This window comes from Amia ocellicauda, chromosome 4 (genome assembly GCF_036373705.1).
Source record: "Amia ocellicauda isolate fAmiCal2 chromosome 4, fAmiCal2.hap1, whole genome shotgun sequence".
NCBI lineage: Eukaryota > Metazoa > Chordata > Actinopteri > Amiiformes > Amiidae > Amia > Amia ocellicauda.
This window is the reverse complement of record NC_089853.1, coordinates 43,548,634-43,567,344: the sequence shown is the minus strand read 5'-3', so window position 1 is coordinate 43,567,344 and position 18,711 is coordinate 43,548,634. Positions and strand designations below refer to the sequence as shown.

The window sequence follows — 18,711 nt, the reverse complement described above, 5'->3', positions numbered from 1 at the left end:
GTTACTGGGATGCTTTCGCAACAAGTGGAGTGCCTAGCAGTACTGGCCATTGTAAGCGTGTCTCAAAACAGCAAGGAGGGCAACTGCACACTGACAACGTCACACTGTTACTGCACTGGGGCGCTAGGTCGAACCAAAGGACATGTCACTGGGCCGTGCCGCATCACCGACGCAGGAGGTCCAGAGGAGCAACTCTGAGCACCGCTGAGGTGCGCCGTACAAAACCGCTGGACACCGAGCACCAGAGTGCTAAGGACAAGCTCTGCGTGGGCCTTGCAGGCCTAACCACACCGGTGTGCCAGGGATGCCAGGGACGCCGGGGACACCGGGCGCCGCGTTGTTCGAGGGCAGGAGGGCCCATGGGTAAATGGCCACCAGCAGCTGCAGGGCCAGAAACATGCAAGGACGGAGAGCGAAGCAGAGCTTGATCCCTGCAAGCCGAGAGAGCAAGACCTCCTACAGCTGCAGTAGTGGGTTGCAAGCCGGAGGAGGAGCCCCTCACATGGGCGAGATCTCTAATGACAGAGCGAGGCTTTGGTCATGCAACCGGGCCTTGGATTTACTGCCGCTGCTTGCTCTCGCTCTGTGAAGGAAAAGCCCTGGAGGCAAAAACCAACATAGTGACTAGTCTAGCGATTAATAGAGGTGGAGCACTGTACATCAGAGACTGTTCCATCATATCCACTAACCTGTATCAGTATTCTATCTAGAATGTTTGTGTGTGAAAGTGAGACCCCTGAGACTCCCACGGCCCATATCTGCTATTGCCGTGTGTGTGGTGAACTTGCCACCTCATTCACAACAGCAGAATTAACTCATTGCACATCTAATAGCCTAATCTGACCTGCTTTGTACTAAATACCCAGAAATCAGACTTCAACCGCCTTAGTGTCCATGAAATACACCTAGACAACAAACTCTGAACAACACTAGCCTCTCTAACATGAAATTATCACTAACATGAAATCATTGTACTTGAAGCCTGAGATTCTCCCTCCTATCAGCTCAAGTGACCACAACTGTGTCCTCTGTCCTCCTAACGCACAACCAAGACCTTCCCAGACCACGAAACGAGTGAAACAACTTATAAGGGAGCCTTGCTTGAATGAGTTTCGCAGTTGGATTACCACTCACCCATGGCTAGAGGTGAACGAATTAGCAAACACCAAAGAAACAAACAACGCTTTCTACAACACCATCCTCTCTGAAATTGATAGACATTTCCCTATGAAGACAGTGAAAATCTATCCCTCAGACAAACCATTGGATCACCCCTAAGATCAAGCACCTGATCAACCAGCGACAAAAACCCTTCAATATTGGAAAATCATGTGCCCTGTTAAGGTTCTACAGAAATAAGGTCCAAAGGGAAACACATGTGTCAAGAAAACAATTATATAAATCCGAAGTGGAAGACATGATAAAAATGAACTCCAGAGCTTGAATCAGCGCCCCTGGAATCAATCCCCAGGACTTTGTGACAATTGCAATCAACACAAAGTTCATTAAGGTGTCCCAGTCACTTCCGCCTCTTGAATGTTCATCTCTACCTCCTTTGGAACCAGCCCCCCCACTGCCAACCATTCCAGTGTGGGATGTGTATAGTAAACTATCCTCCATCATCTGCCACCAATCCCCTGGTCCAGACAAGATTCTCCCAAGAATATTGATGGAGTTTGCATGTGAGATCAGTGTTTCTCTCTGTGACATCATCAACAGTTTATTTGAAAAAGGGGTCATCCTTGGACAATGGAAATAGGCTACTGTTGTCCCCATACCAAAATCTAGCCCACCAAACATGGATGAACAGAGGCCAATCTCATTAACAGCCTGGCTCTCTAAGCTATGTGAACAGTTTGCTACACACTGGATCCTGAGTGACATCACACCAAATCTAGATCCCATGCAGTTTGGCAGCCGACAGAATCTGTAACGCATTGTCTACTCAGTCTGATGGACTTTGTGTACAAAGCCTGTGATGTTCCAGGCTCAGTGAGTACACTAATTGAAAGTGATTTTGCAAAGGCCTTTGAAGCTGTAGACAACACAACAGCAGTTCAGTGCCTCCTTGACCTTGGATCCCATGGATCTGCAGCTTCATGACTGACCGCCATCAGAAAGTGCGCTACCAGGGACATTTCTCTACCCGACTGGTGAAGTTTTACTGATTAACAGTGCCCTCCAGGACAGAACACCACCACTTTAGCCCAGACATAGACACCCCAACTACCCTGAAGTCTTCAACAGAGTAGTCTTGACATTTGGGTAGAGGAGCACAAAATGAAAATCAACCCAAGGAAATGTTCTACAAAAAGTTCTACATTTCACCAACATGAGACACCAACTCGTCCTGCCAACTCTCTCCATCGACCAGAACATTCTGGAAGTCTGTGACACAGTCAAAGTCCTGGGGGTCACCATCCAGGATAACTTGTGGCGGGACAGTCAGTTGGATCATATGCTGACCTCAGCCAACAGGAACCTTTTTGCTCTGCATCGACTGAAGAAATTTGGTGTCCGAGACCCAGAATTGGTCTCCATCTGCACAGGCTACGTGCGCTCCATGCTGGATTATGCTGTCCCCATCTGGCACAGTTCCCTGACTACAGACCACACTAAAAAGCTGGAATGCATAAAGAAATGGGCCTGTAAAGTCATACTTGGCCAGAGGTACTCAGAGTGGTTAGGCACTCCGGCTGCACTCTCGCATTGTGCACTCTATCAGAGAGACGCACTCAGTTGTAACTGGACTTTGCCAGAAAGCTACTAAAGTCCCATTTATGGAACTGGCTTCCTCCACTCAGGGAGGAGCTTACAGGTCATCAGACATGGACCTCAAACAAACTGGCCATCCAGAGATGTCGGACGGAGAGATACAGGAGATCTCCAATCCCCTATATGTGCAGACTCATAAATGACAACAGATTTTAGATTTCGCATATTGGATTTTAGATTATAACTTAAATAATAATGGATTTTAGATTGAAGATATTAGATGTTAGCTTTTACAATTGTAACATTGTAAATTGTATATGCATTGATGATTTTATTGTAACAGTAAAGTAATTCAGTGATTTTAAGGACAGTCATTTTTAAGAATCTGTAATAATGCTGAAAGATCAATAATCAACAAAAATATTTCTATATCTAAAAAGAAATATATTAAAACAGACTAGTGTTTAATTATTGTGTAGTGAAACCGAGCTGAGGCACAGCTGGAGCACCAGGGGCGCTGACATCACAGGACGGTGTTAAATAAAGTTAAATAAACAAAATAATACACACACGAGACAAATAAATGTAGCGTCTCCTCGGTGGGTGGGAGTACTAATGTAAACCCAGCCAGCCGAAAACAGTTTTGTGGCTTTTAAGATTAAAAGACAACACAAACACAGAGAGGCTCTTGCTCACCTCCTCAGGGTCCAGAGACAAAGTTCCTGTGTGTGCATCACGTTATATACAAACAGGAAACAGGAAGGGGACTGTTTGAGTGACTGACACAGGGACCTATCAGGCAGATTTGATAGAAAAATGTTTCAATGAGGTTCCTATGCAAACAAGCTAAACCCATCACCCTTGGGCAGTGCTTCCGACTCGAAAGATAACAGATATTGCTTTAACCCTAGCATGAAAGGAGTGCCAAATACTATTAGGTAAATTCTACTGCTGGTCGATTGATTTGAGAGCATGCTATATTTTGGCAAATCACAAATTCTCTGCCTTCTTTGTTCATAAACTATAGGAAATAAGAGACAAGACTGTGGTTCTAAAGAATGTTTTAAGATAAACACATTTCAGTAAGACAGCTGTTTCCTGACTAAAACTACATTCAAATGTATTCGTAAAAGTTTTATTTTGATACCATAAAAATATAATAATAAAATCCTGATGCACAATGGACAAATTCCTTCAATTTTGTCTTTGAAAGTCTAGTATACAGTGCTTCCTGTTGTTGATTCTGTTTATGGATGAATACAACAAACTTAGTACTCTTTTTTCATGGATGTTACATTCATTTTGTACTTTGGGAGGCCCTGCAGCAATAAACATTTGCAGAACGCAAGAATTCAGCACACGCTTCCAGTTATAATGGGATACATCTTTTGCATTTTCCAGATAACTCTCAACCTTCCCTCTTGCATGATTTCAAAATCCTCACGTGAGGCTTTTGTCTGCCTGTCCAGCATTTCCATTACACATCGCAATTGCAGACCTGTTGCAACATCCTCTGACAGCTGTTCCATCAACTCAGTGCTTTTGAATGGGAGTGTGATTCACTTGTCAGCTTCATTGCACAGCTTTTTCACAGACATGACTTGACATCCTGAATAATAACCACCATTATCTCCCTTTAGCTATCCCCCAAAACACAGAATCACTTGACAAGAACCATAGTAGAAGCGAAAGAGGAAGTTGTCACTTCTTTTAAACCTGGGCGCTCATGTGGCATGGATGTGGAGACAGGTCATCAACGAATGCTGTGCTGATGGAACTGAAGTGATCCCAGTTCTAACTAGTTCTGTCCTGTTCCAAAATCAGGTAAGCAGTAATACTCAGTTGGCATATTAAAAGCACATGGTTTTAGCTTAACTTAGTCACTTCAGTTCAGTTCTGTTCAGGTTTTCACAAGACTTTTTTTAAGCATCTAGCAGCTCTGTTCTAGTTTCTCTAGCTAAATGGCCAACTGTACCAATGTCTAGACCCATAGAAAGTTAGTCTTAACTAGTAGGTAAGTTACTTTATTCACACAAAAAACGAATAAAAACGTTTTAGAGTGGGATTCCCTAAAACAAATGTTCGGACTAAATATACAATCGAAACAGCCACATAACATATCTCATCTCCAATTGTTTTGCGTTTTCCAAAAAGAAAATTCCTCTACAATTAAATACAGTTTGCACTGTTAATGTTTTTGATTACCTTCTATTTTCATATCAGATGTCCATCTAGCAGAACCGCTTTCCGCCCTCCACAACTTACTAAATCTCTAGACAAAGGGTTACTGTTAAAACCCACTAAACCTGAGAGCGCTCAAAGAGGCCTACATTTCAAAGACAAAGCCATCAAATCAATACAAATGCACTAGGGGAAAAAAAACAACACAATTTTGAGAAAACTCCATTCCTTGATCCTTGAGATTTGATTAATTTCCTTAAGCAGGAACCAATCACAATCAGAAAAGAAAATGACCTTCCATTCAAGTTGGGCAATTAGAAAGCTAGCAAATGACTGATATTGCAATTAAAATCCCATGTGCATCTCTAAATAAATAAATAAATAAGGAAAATGCTGCAATGTTGAGCGGGAGCCTTGTTTTGCAGCGAGAGGGCGGGAGCTCAGGGTATTGGCACCGTGCTGCCATGGGTGGGAGGATGCAGTGGCTGCCCTAATTACATTCCTGCACCTCTCACTTAATAATGGGACACATTACTGACATTCCTGTCAGTCCCCACACATTCTCACTTCAGCAGCGCTCTGCAGTCAACATCTGTGTCTCCTCATGAAACACTGCCTCTATTTCCCATACGTACAACTTGATGCAACACAAATGTACATGAATACAAGCAATGTCATGCTATATTACTTTTGTGGCTTTCTACCTGATCAACTGTTTGTACGGTGTGTACTGACTGTGCTCATACATAGCTTCAGACATTAAGCCCACAAATATTAGATACAAAACACTTAACATGAGCATAATACGGTCAAGTAAATGTCAACTACATTTTGCTGGTCATCTATTGTGTCCACAAATTGGACTTGGACTCAACTTTGACCCAAAATACAATAAATCCATCTGCTATGCTTTAACATGTTGGGAGAATTGTCATATTTATGTATGTATTTATATTGCTATGCAAAAGAGTTCCCAAACTAAAATGGCTCCTTTTCTTTGAAAATGCCCCCCAAATAATCAGGGCTTTCTTTGGAAACAATAGATGTAAGTTTCGATTTCATAACTTCAGCTGCACTTGGTGTCTGGATGAGTCATGTCGAAATGAGGAACAGACTCTCTCATGGAAAGGAAAAATACAAAAATCTATCTTTCTTTCAATAATCTACAATGGTATGGCTTTTACAGAAAATTGATAATGCATCTGTTATTCAGTCTTCCAAAATCAGATCATGCAAGTGCATCCACTAAGAATAGTTTTGACATGAGCAAAGTATTTCAAATACATTTACAATGCAAGTAGAATTTACCATTCTGTCATTCATTCAATTCAGATTCAATCCTAATTCAATTTTCCCTTTAAATAATGTATAAAATGGTTGTAGAACACTGGTTGCCTTCCTCAATGTCTGGAATAGCTTTTTTGTATTACTCTAAATAAAACAAAATGAATAAGTCTCTCTATTGTGGACTCTCTGCACCGAAATGTAAAGCACCACCAGTTCAGAGATGGATAAAGTGACATAAGGTCATAAACCAAGTATCGCAGTTTTACAAGAAGGTATGCAAAGCTGATTCATTGGACTTTTTTCATATTGTTATAATTTGAATGGGGATTAAGATTAACTGGGAAAAATGAAAAACCCACTTCTTTTTTTTTTATCTCTTTACCCCTTGGTAACAGGCCATAGTGACACAAACATAATGTCAATGTTGGAATGAAATACTAAACACACAGCGGTAGTCAAACAGACTAAAACCAAATACACGTGAGGAATTAGATGTCCTGTGCATTGTTATAGAACAAACTACATCAATATTATAGAGCGTGGAAAGAACAATAACTGACAATAAATTATTTACTCCAATAGCAGGCTGCTCTGGCAAACTTGTTTGAGTTGTTACTGAACACCATGTGAATGTCTGCAGGTCCTTCATGCCAATATAAGGATAACCATCTCAACTTATACCTTGTGGCTTTGCTCCAAGTGCAAACATCCACTGTGTGCTTTTTGTTCCACAGCCTACTTTGTTGAAAATTAATAAGAAATCAAATCTGAAATAGCTTGGTTGGATAAGTGTCCAGCCCCCTTGTAATAGCAATCTTAATAGCTCAGGTGTAACCAATCACCTTCAAAATCACACACCAAGTTAAGTGTCCTCCACATGTGTTAAATTGGAGTGATTCACATGATTTCAGGATAACTTAAGCAGTTCCCTCAAGTTCCCTCTGCTGGGTGCATTTCAAAGCATACACTCAACCATGAACACAAAGGGACTTTCAAAAGAACTCCAGGAGAAAGTTGTTGAAAGTAAAAATCAGGGGATGGTTCTAACAAATATCAAAGGCTTTGAATATACCCTGGAGAACAGTCAAGATGATTAGGAATTGAAAGGTGTACGGCACCACCAAGACCCTGCCTAGATCAGGCCGTCCCTCCAAACGAGATGACCTCTTGACAGAGGTTATACAGTTTTGTAAACCGTGATTACATATTGCCAAATCTAAGTGTGCAAAGTTGGTTAAGACACACAGCTGTAACTCCTGCCAAAGGTGCTTCCACCAAGTATTAACACAGGGAGGTGGAGACCCATCCAATTAGGATATTTCAGTTTTGTATTTTTAATTTATACTTGTTTATGTTTTTCACAACTTTTTCCCCCTGACCAGTGTGGCGTATGGTGTGTAGATAGCAAAAAAAAAAAAAAAAATCCTAATATAAATGCATGAGGCACTGACCCAACAAAATGTGAAATAAGTGCAAGGGGGTGTAGACTTTATATAGGAACTATAGATATACTCATATTTAAAACCTATATTCTAATACCCTACAGAGAGAAAGATGTGCTGAATCTCTTGTCCAATTCTATTATATGAGATGCAAGCAAATAACTCTTTATCTGGTGTTAAAGATGACACGGTATGGCACCAATTTGCTCTATGTATGATTTATACGAGGAACAATCGAAGAGTTAATCTATTCTTTTACTACAAACAGGAGTACACATCATTAAACACACTGCACACAGGCTGGGAGGCTCTCAACAGCTAATGATAGATATCAGAGATGCACTGTGTGTAAACAGACCTGCGATACTTACTGACAGCTTTTAATTAGCCTGGACTTTTATTTCAAGAGGGAAATTGAATGTGAGGAAGACAGGAGGGAAGGGACCCAAGAGAATATGAGATGGTAAAGACCTCAAAACTATAAGGTAACACAAAAGCCGGATACACAAGACAAGCACGAAGAAAAAGAAAGTGACTTATGAATTGAAATTCAGTAGAGACATAACTCCAATCGACCACACATTTCTTAACACTACCGTCTGCGAGTTTCTTTTCTCCTTTAGCTAGACAGATTTAGTTTAGTATGAATAACCACCATGCGTTCCTATTTGTTACTGTTTCCCAATCATTTTTCACTATATTTCCATGGCTTTCATATATATATATGCTTATGCTAGAGGCCAATATAACTTTGCCTCTCTCTTCGAAGTGGGCATAATCAGGACTGCGTTGTAATTAGGGCATGAATGTTATTTTAAGTTTGAAGCAGGCAATAATTATGCTGGCTCAGTTTCACTCCCTACAGCAGAGAGAGCAGGGCTGTGGCAGCCCAGAGATAAATGTTCTTTGCTCTAACCCCAGGGTTAGTGGATTGTAACACAATAGAGTTTTATTTACTGTAATCCCCACCGCCAGTTCACTTCGAATGATGCAGACACCAGCATTTCGTAGCTCGAAAAACCCACCTTCTGTCAGCAGGGAATAATGACCTGGTCAAGAGGTGTTAAGGTTTGTTTCTGTACAGTGATAAACTGGATGGAGTGATAAAAAAATAAGGAAGGAAAACTGAGTTGAATTCTTGAAGTGTCATTACATAAGTAAGAATATGTTTTAATATTTTGTGAGAGCAAATTGCAAGGAAAAAAGAGAATCTGTGGACTTGATTGCTTTGTAGTTAAAAGGTTTTTCTGTTGTCTAGCAAGTGGAATCAGAAATAGATCTCATTGTTCTTTTATGAGCAGCTCTTAGCAAAGTCCCAAATACAGTAGGGTAAGGAACACAAATGAAAACCAAACTCCGGGGCAGATTAAACACCAAGAGTTCTTTCCAACAAATTCTTAGAGCGCCACAACATATTTGGCATTTGGAGATGTAAGAAAAATATGGTTGGATTAAGAAACAAACACTTCTTCTTCTGTTGCAATTAAATTGAAACTGGCTGTCAGAATATTAATGAAAGCTCTTCGGTTCCATCAGAAATGTAATAAATGTCATGTTTTAAATAACAACAAAAAGCATTCAACCAACAAAAGTTGCCTAAAGAGCAAACCAGCTTATTCAGAGAATGAAGAAACAGGCCTGGTTTGAACACTAATGACAGTGTAAACAGGGAATTGGAAATAAAGACTGGTGGTAGTGGGCATATATATGGGCAGTGCATACAGGCAGATAGGCAGACAAACCTGCTAAAGACTTCAGTCAACAGGCCTCCTTTCCCCTGAAGAAAAGTAATCTGCCAGCAGGGTGCCAGCGCCACTTTCACTTTCTGCCAGAGCTCCATATAATCAGCAGCTGAGCTGTAATTAGGGCCTGTATGTTATTGAACGTTGAGAACAGGTAGCAATTACAACAGCTCAAGTGTCAATTTAAACCGGAGAGAAATTGCATTTTGATGAGCAGAGTGGAGATAAATAGGGTGTGATCTACCTGTTTACATGCACAGCGGGTAATCTGTGTTGCAATTAGTTCACGCAAAAGAGAAAAAAAACACACGAAACAAAACAAAAAACTCCCTTTCTTACTAGGAACTAATGCGTAAGAAAGGGAAGAAACAATTCTAGCGTCAGAGTAATTTTACAGACAAACCCCTTCCAGGCACCTTCACTCTGAGAAGAACATAATCTCTGACACTCTATTATATGGGGAAATTAAGTTCTCAGTTTATGCACCCCAGTCTTCTATTGTTGCTCCCTGTTATTTCCTCCATAATTGAAATAATGTCTAACTGAACGCCACAGACTATTGAGGGGGCTTAGCAAAAGGATGGCCTTGTTATAACTGGTTAGTTTACTATGAATATGCCATTGAAGCACAGTGGGAATGGGCCCACGTTTACAAAATCATCTTTATCCTTCATTTCTTTCACAACCCCGTTTTAAAACAAGATTTTTAGTTTGATGGATCAGAAAATTAGAAAAAAATGGGTTGGGTGATGACTAAACATCCTTTCTGAAAAAATGCATATTTAGTTTTCCTATTTTAAATTGTAAATGGTAAAATCCACCTCCATTGTAAATGATGATGACGATGATGATGATGATGATGATTATTATTATTATTATATAAAAATGCTTCCAAGTCTAGTTAAAGAAGGGGCGTGTGCTGCTTTTGCAAAAGTTGAAGATTGCTTTACATCGGAATTCACTTTTTCACAGTGTCTGTGTTAACATGAGCATTTGCACTGCCTAGTGACACTCTGTGTATGGGCTTATATTATATGGCTTAGCATCCATATGTGTGTAAGGTTAATTTCTAATTACTATAGTTAAAGAAGCAGACGTGAGCATACAGTCTCATTAATAACCAGAAGGGCGAATACTAACATTTAAAGTAAAGTGCAATTCCCCTCTAACTCTCAATCTAAGAGCATTTGGCTTAACCCCAGGAACAATGTTGAGTTAGGTAGTCAAGCTGTGGCCCTGGAAAGATAGCAGTACAGATATGTGATGGTGTGCGTGTGCTTTTCGGTGTGTTTTATGATTTTTGGGGGGTGGGGTGTGTGCGTATGGTTGAGGGGGGTGTGTTAAATTGAAAGCAGGTTCCAGATGAAACCGGAAGTCTGGGCCCAGCCCTTGGCAAATATGCCCGCCTGGTACTGGCCTCTGAGGGTGCCCAGATTTCACTTCATGCCTTGCCAAACCCCTGTGGTTGTGTAGCTACATGCGCAATTATGTATTGGAGCCTGCTTGTCTTTGCCCATGCCTCTAGGTTACAGTACAGAGCACCCCGCCAGAGGAGTGTCTCTGAGTGTGTGTGACAGGGAGTGGGAGACAGAGAGAGCGAGAGGGCAAACAGGAGAGATAGGTTGCCTGCCATGCCACACACCCACACCCTACACTCTCAAACGCTCCTGAAGCCAGAGGCACACACAAGCACACACACGCACACACATGCAGAAGCCACTGGGCCATGTTTATGAACACACAGGCCGTCGGGTTGCTTTTTGATTATTAATTAGCATTTATAATGATGCCAAACTGCAACAAACCCCAAAAACAAAATCAAACAAGAAATATTCAAGACACCTCTCTAAGGATAACTTGTAATGCAATCCATGGCTGTTCCTGAGTGTCGCGTGGTGTTTGAAAAGCTGTCTAGCCCTATAGAATCTAGTGGGGCTGTGGCGCCTGTCTCCCCTGCGCTCTGAGCCCTATAGGAGCAGAGTGCTGAGTTAGCAGGCTGCCTGCATTGCTCTTGTGCTGAGGGGAGAGACATCGCGTATACAGGGCAACGAGAGGCAACTATTGTATTCGACAGTGGGGCTGGTGTACATTGATCTTGCTGATCCATTCTATCTACCACGCTTCATAAAGAAGTGCCTCTTACCAAAAGTTGAATTACAGCTGAAACAAAGTTGACATCTGCACTGGTTTTGAGCTGTGCATTAAGTGCATTCACATCCCAGTTGCAAAACAGAGATTAGAAATGACTGCTGGACAGTAGCTGTGACTGGACATGCTGCACGTATGGTTCAGATGCATTACTGTAAGTGTATTTGCCGTAAGAAATCCTCAGTGTTATTGTAACCCTCAGCCCCTCCCTGTGCACGCAGAGTATACGTGCTGTCAGTACAAAATTCCCTGAGGTTGATTTCTTCATTTTCAGCCTTCGGTGAACCACCCTTAAACAACACAAAAGGAACTTATTAAGACTATTTAATAAAAACAAATTTTCAATCATCAGTGTATTCTCACTTTTTTTCTAAAGTCAATCAAATACAGTGAAATAACCTTGAAGGATACTATAGCAAACCACAGCAATTTGCAATATGCAATATAAGCTATGGCATCTATATGCGGACCTGACTATTCTATTATGATTTGATTTGATGCACTGGACTGGACATGAATATTATCCTCATGTAGGAGTTTACAAATGTGCAGCCTATAATTAACAAGTATTTAAAGTACATGAAGAGATGAAAATATAGTCAAACAGTTATGAAATGTCATGGCTATACTAGAATAATCAGCTATAAAAATATTAACGTTATTCACAGATGTAATACAGGAACTTTTCTTTTTTTTGCTTGGTTTACTTGGTAAAAGTTGTATAGCTATACTTTCAAACTGTTAAGGTCTGCCTGGATATCTTGAATAAACATTTCTACAATATTTTCTATATATATATATATATATATTTCTCATTCCCCGCACCTCCCTCAAGATTACTGTAATCACAGAGAGGAAGTTGCTAGCATGCAAATTTTACATGAGGGCTCTTGATGCTCAGTCACATTTTCCAGGGAGGTGCATAACTAAGAAAACCTTATAACAATTTCAAGCAGACATCCACAGGTGTGTAATAATTCAATTTCATTAAACTAATGTTTTTAGTTTTTCCACCTGAGCAGATTAAATAAAAAAACGAAAACATCCCCTCAATTTGCAAAACCCTCAGAAGAAAGCCCACCTGTCTTTAAATGATTTACTTACAGGACAATCAATAATAAGTGTCAAAGCTCTAAGATTAATTTGACAAAGCTTATAAAATACAGACAATTGAAGGAATGAGATATTGATATGGCAATCAAAACATGTAATAAATATAGCCAACATCAATTATTTATTTGAGATGATGATAATGATTATGTTTATTATTGTTGTTTGTTAATGACTATAAGAAGAAGAAGAGTTGTACAATCTAGTCTATTCATTTTAATCCTATTTAAAAATAAAAACAACTAGCAAGATGTCACATGGTGGTGATGATGTTTCAGACTGGATTGTGATGCCCAAACTTATGGTGCTTTGTGCTTTACTGTCTTTCCCAGCTTGAAGCCTTTGGAAATTAGTCTTCATTGGCTCTCAGGACTGGGTCTCTCAGGGGAGGAACCAGCCCAGGACCCCGGCACCACCGCTAGGGAAGACAGCGAAAGATAGACATGCAGGGATAGACCAGGGGCGTCACACAGGTGAGTATTTAACAGGGCATTTCAGCAGACTGAATCCCTACCAATGACCCTCTTGATAAGTCTTGCTCCTTGTTCAGCTCATTAACAGGGTACAATAATGCACAAATGGCTTTCCGTATTTAGCGTAGCTATAAGCAGGCCTTAGCAACTAACATCTTTCTCCATTGTGATAATGGTTTTGCAATATACCCATGTTTTTGGTAGCAAATTTGCATCAGGGTGGGTCACTGCAGATTTTTCATAAGGAAAAAGTATTTCCTTGCTTTTTTTTGGTTGTTTTTAATGAGGTGTCAACACACAGCACATTGCTTGCTTATTTACTCAGTTGTCCTGTCACATTAAATTCTTTTAATTGCATACATACTCGTGATCACAGGGCCTAGCTAACCCGCCAGTGGCCTACGCTACTGTAAGATATGTCTGCTATTAAGGGATATCAGGGAACCAGTTTGTTTCCTGATTCCTTTAAATACTGCTGAGCCCTTTGGTGCTTCGTTTAAGTATCCCAAACCCTGCCAGACTACCCTACTAATTTACTGATTTCTTTTCAACTCTTTACACAATAGCTTACCGATCTTTGGACACTTGTGAATATGTGCTGCTGCCCACTACCAGCCCACCCTTACAAATTTGGCACCTGACCCATTCAATTAGATAGATTTTGGATGTGTAATTAGATAGGCTTTCTTAGCTTGTTTGAGATGCAGAACTGTGCCAAGTGAATTATAAACTGGAATAAAAGCGATTTCTTCTTTTAAAAATAAGTACAGTATATTAGATTTATGTGATGAACAGGATTTGCTCGTCTGAAAAGCAAAATTGCAGGATTAATTCAATTATTTCATCAGCATTTTAGGCCTCACGAGAGACAAACAACACAGGATTACAGTTAAATCTTTTGTGCACAGCTTACATTTACAATGGACAACCATGACCGGCAATACTGAGTGGTATGAAGAGCCAGCATCTCTGAGAACCGATTTAAATAAATATATCACCCTTTCCAGTTTCTGAATATCTTTTTTTTTTTGCAGGGGAATTGTTTGTCACAGTCACATTGAATTGTATGTAAAAAAATATATAATGTGATATATTGTAACAATTGTAAGTTACCCTGGATAAGTGTGTCTGCTACGAAATGTAACAATAATAATAAATGTGGAATTGCACTAGTAAATCAGCTTTGTTTTCTGATGAAATGGTTTATTGTAACATTTTTTGTTCTCTTCAAAACCTGGCGTGGTTTTTAAACTAATGGAAACGAAATTCTCAGTCATAGGTACCAGTGGTGTGAAAATTGTGGCACAGCGAAAAGCCGAGCAAATCTCAATCTAGCGCTGTATAAATACTGAGCGTTCAGCAGAAGAGGGAAGCGGAGATGCAGGGGGCAACGGAACGGATGAGAAGAGGCAGCCGTCTGCAGTGTTTCTGGGCCTCTCTGACGCCAATATGAAGCAGACACCTTTGCTCTAAGTTGACTCAGCACTTTGCCCCAGGCTGAAGGGGGCTGGTGATATGCTGTGCTGGGGAGAGAGTGTTCTTAGTCTGGCGTCAGGAATGCCGTCACGTGCACCAGTGTGAAAAAAGACAATAATAAAATACAAAAATCTGTAACCTAATGGCTTTCACAATGGTACAAGTCTACAAATGCCCCTTGACCAATCCCGTTAGCACACAGACATTCAAATACCTCACAGCTTTCTGCTGCAAAGGATTTTCTCTCTTCTTTCCTCATTTTCTTTTTTTTTGATTCTACTAAAGCAGAGACTTTCCTGTTTGTTTAGCTGGCTGCTATGGTAAAGCTGGGTTGAGGTAGAGCACTGACGGCTGAGAGGAGACTGACTCATTAAGCTTTTACACAGAGCATGGCTGCTGTGGTTAGAAACACTGGGACAGTCAGGAACCCTTCTCTGACATGCTACTGTAACACTTTTGCTTCGAACGGGGAAAATGGGACATCTGAACACTTATCAAGTTTGAAAATGTCAAATGTAAAGCAACTGAAACTGCTTCTTTGCATGTTTTTAATCATATTTAATGGTACTGATAAGCTTTGCACAGCACTGTAGCATTCACATTCAAAATACTAAATTGCAGGATAGAAAACAGTACTAAAGAAAGTTGGGAAAAAGTGTGGTTTATGAGTTGCTTCACTGCTATTCGCCTAAAATGCTGAGTCACTTTTCTTTCCCACAATGCCTCAGTGTATTAGTGCGTGCGTGTGTCTGTGTGTCGACCGTGAGCACCTGCTTGTGTGATTATGCTTGCTGGTCTCGGCTCTCCTGCGTAAAACTGGACTCATGTGACTGACTGAAACAGGAAGTGGAGGAAACAGCATTCATCAAGTTGCCCCACATTTCCTAACAGTCTGATCCGCAGTCCAGGTCAAGTGACTAATTGACCGAGATTTCGGCATATTTCATGAGGGGACAGAGTGATTGAGGAATCATTGTCACTTTGGGATATTACATCTATATTGAACAGAATTAATTAGGCACAAATTATACAATACTTCCACTTTGTGTACCACACAAGAATATTTGAAGTGTCTGTGACTGTATGTATTCTAGCTTTTATCAATTTCAAACAGATCTAAATGCAGTCCAATTGTGCTAGGTTTTTTCTTTGGTGTGAGGTTAACACCCTGTACAGAATATATAGCGAAGAAGTTAGCTTCCTCAAGTTGTGTAAGAGTTGGACGTACACCCAATCTAGGGGTTATTTAGGAGGAAGATTCGTTACACCCCCACACCCGCCCTGATCAGCCACTGCAGTCACATTGCGCTGAGCACACAATTTCTCTGCGGTCGTGAGGTTAATAAAGCAGGTACTTGCGGGCAAAAACAGACAATATCAAAACTGGGTTTCTTTTGTTCGAACAAATATCTCACGGACATTTTGTTTCTTTCTGTTTTGCATAAATGAAAGCTAGGCCTCCATTTTTTTCAATGGTCATGCAGCAAAATGATCACTTCACGGAAGACCTGCTCTCAAAACAGTTCCCAAAGTTTTGTGCCTATCTTGCTATTAGCATGCGGGGGAGGGAGGACAGGGAGTTGTATTTATTACTGTCAACAGATGATGCAACAGTGTAGAGAAGACCTTTTCCTCAGCCTTCAGATCAATCATAGGTTTTATTTTATTTTATCATTTATTAGTTTGAAGAGTCACAGTTTTGAAGTGCTCCCCAAGGAGTTACTATCATGCCATCATTAAATTCGTCACTAATCAGGCATGCTTCTGTTCTACTCCAAACCTTCTTTAATTCAATGCATTCGGTGACATTACAGCCTCTTGCAGAGAATTCAAGCGTGTTTTATCAAGAGCTTTGTTTTGATTACAAACAAGGCCGAAGCACAGTTCTATCCTCTGCAAAAAGAGCAGAGCAGGAGAAAACGGTTTGAAGTTTGCAAGGGTGTCACACACTGCTATAGCAATTAGGCAAAACGGGGATTTTGCTTTTGCATGCCAAACAGCTGGCTGTGGGTTTAAAGATGACATTGAAGCAAATTATCATGGTGTGCACAACAGCCTACACAAACTTTACCCAGTCTTTCTCCCTGGTAGAAAAAAAGGCAATGCCAGAGTTTCAAAATAAGAAATCATAGCATTTATTTAACTGCTCTCACTTGCACCCGTATTGTATATTAGACATTTCTGCCAACTCTGCAGTAGTGAGCAGAGCATCTGAATGATCTAAATACCTGCCTCTTGCAGTTAATGTGAAGGTATTCGTGCACCTTGCTTTTTGTTTGATAGGTTATGGTCTATATTAAATTAAAGCTAATTATTTTAGAGTGGATAATAACATTTTAAGTAACACCTGGCTTATCCTATCTCCTTACATATTTATCCTTGGCTTAATATATGAATGCATGTGGTAAGCTAGATATTTAGTCATTGCCTGTATTTAATAAATACATACAAACAATAATACAAAAATAAATAAAATGATTACAGTAAAAAGCTAATAATTATAATAATTATAATAAATAAGTAGTAGTAGTATTATAGTAGTAAATTATAGAACATCAGTTCTTGCTTGGCAGTTTTTTTTTCTGTGGCAGTATGACTAAGATGCATTTATCAGTTAATGTAATGTCTTGGCCATAAGTCTTATTTCTGAATAGTAGGAGCTAGTTTTGTGACCTTATTTTTATTACGTTTTTTGGTTTGCCCTCGGCTCCCACATGCTGTGTTCTTTCCTCCAAAATCACTCAAGACAGTGAGTCACTTATGAAATCCTAACCCTGCATAATATAGCCACTTTTTATACCCCTCTATCATGTCAAATGGCTACTAAGAAGTATGTATAAATATATTCACTTTTTCCATAGGGTAGCTATTTGACCTTTAACACATGTTGTCTATCAGAATAATCCTCTGTGGCTCTGATATGAAGAGCGCTGGCAACAAGCATGAAAGATAAACCATGTCAGACCATTGCTGTAGTGCATTGGAGAACTATGTGCACCGCAAAAGAATATACGAGCTGTCTGTTATACAAAGAACTACAAAGAAGATAATACATTATTGTGTGTCCTCCCAGCCAGTCTCTCCCTTAGGATTGGTACTGTTATAGAATACTTTATTGCCTGTTTCAAATGCCAATTTTCATATTCGTGCAGAAAAAAAGGGAAATAAATGGTACCTTTTATTGTATTTTATTTCATTTGGAAAAAAATTGATCAGCTGACAAAACGGCAGGAGAAATCTATTCATGCTAAAGCAGGGTGATTTTATAATGCTGGTGAGTACAACCCTGAGATATAAATCATTACACGGGGCGGAAGTATTTTCCAACATGAAATAAGAGAATCCCCTTGCATTGCCCAATAGAGAAATGCAGCAGCAGCTAACTCACTGGCTGTGCCATCCTGCCTCTCGAAGGGCCGGGGCGAGCGAAGGAGTTAAACTGCTCCGATAGCTGCAGAACATTATTAGTTTTATTTATTTTTTCCTGAAACCGACCTAAAGCAGTTTTGCTGAAATCTGTGCTGTCTGCTTACTAGTGCAAATAAAGTGGAACACAGCCTCTCCTCCTTGTGGTAAGTACTCTGTGTACATACATTTCAATGTACATTTAGAAATCACCCCAGGGGAACCAGAGCTTTATACTGCAATATGACCGAGCCTCATCTACAGTGTAGTTAAACCACAGGCAATCTACAGACATCTGTTATTTACCCTGCTTGCACTCCTTCAAAGAGCATATCATTTACTAATAATCTACAATGGGGTACAACAAGGTAATCTGGAGGTAATCCCCTGCCACCATCACTGTACGACTACAACCTTTGACCCTATAGAACTTACTGAAGTCCCTCAAGTTATTTTTTTTAAGGATGCAGCCGCGTTTTGCAGACAAAAAATAAATCAGTACATAAATGCACTGTATACTTGTGTCAGTATTGGATACACAATATCAGTGGCATTATTTGCAACCACAGTCATATATAAATACTGTAGAATGAATACAAAGAATAAGAGAAATAGCTTCGATTGGCATTCATATGTACTACATGTACATTTTTACATGCACACAAGTGTATATATATATATAGAGAGAGAGAGTCTTCCTGGGTGTATCGTCTCCTCTCTGCCTAATTCGGT

General features: G+C 40.1%; 1 long non-coding RNA gene across 1 annotated transcript in view; it reads left to right on the top strand.

Annotated features, from left to right (window-relative positions):
* Nucleotides 1–14,272, top strand: part of LOC136748560 (uncharacterized) — a 137,666-nt gene extending 123,394 nt beyond the window's left edge. The window contains exons 4-5 of the long non-coding RNA XR_010816596.1: nt 4,356–4,539; nt 12,958–14,272. This is a non-coding gene — a long non-coding RNA (uncharacterized LOC136748560). The remainder of the gene's footprint in view (nt 1–4,355; nt 4,540–12,957) is intronic.
* The last annotated feature ends 4,439 nt before the right edge of the window (nt 14,273–18,711 follow it).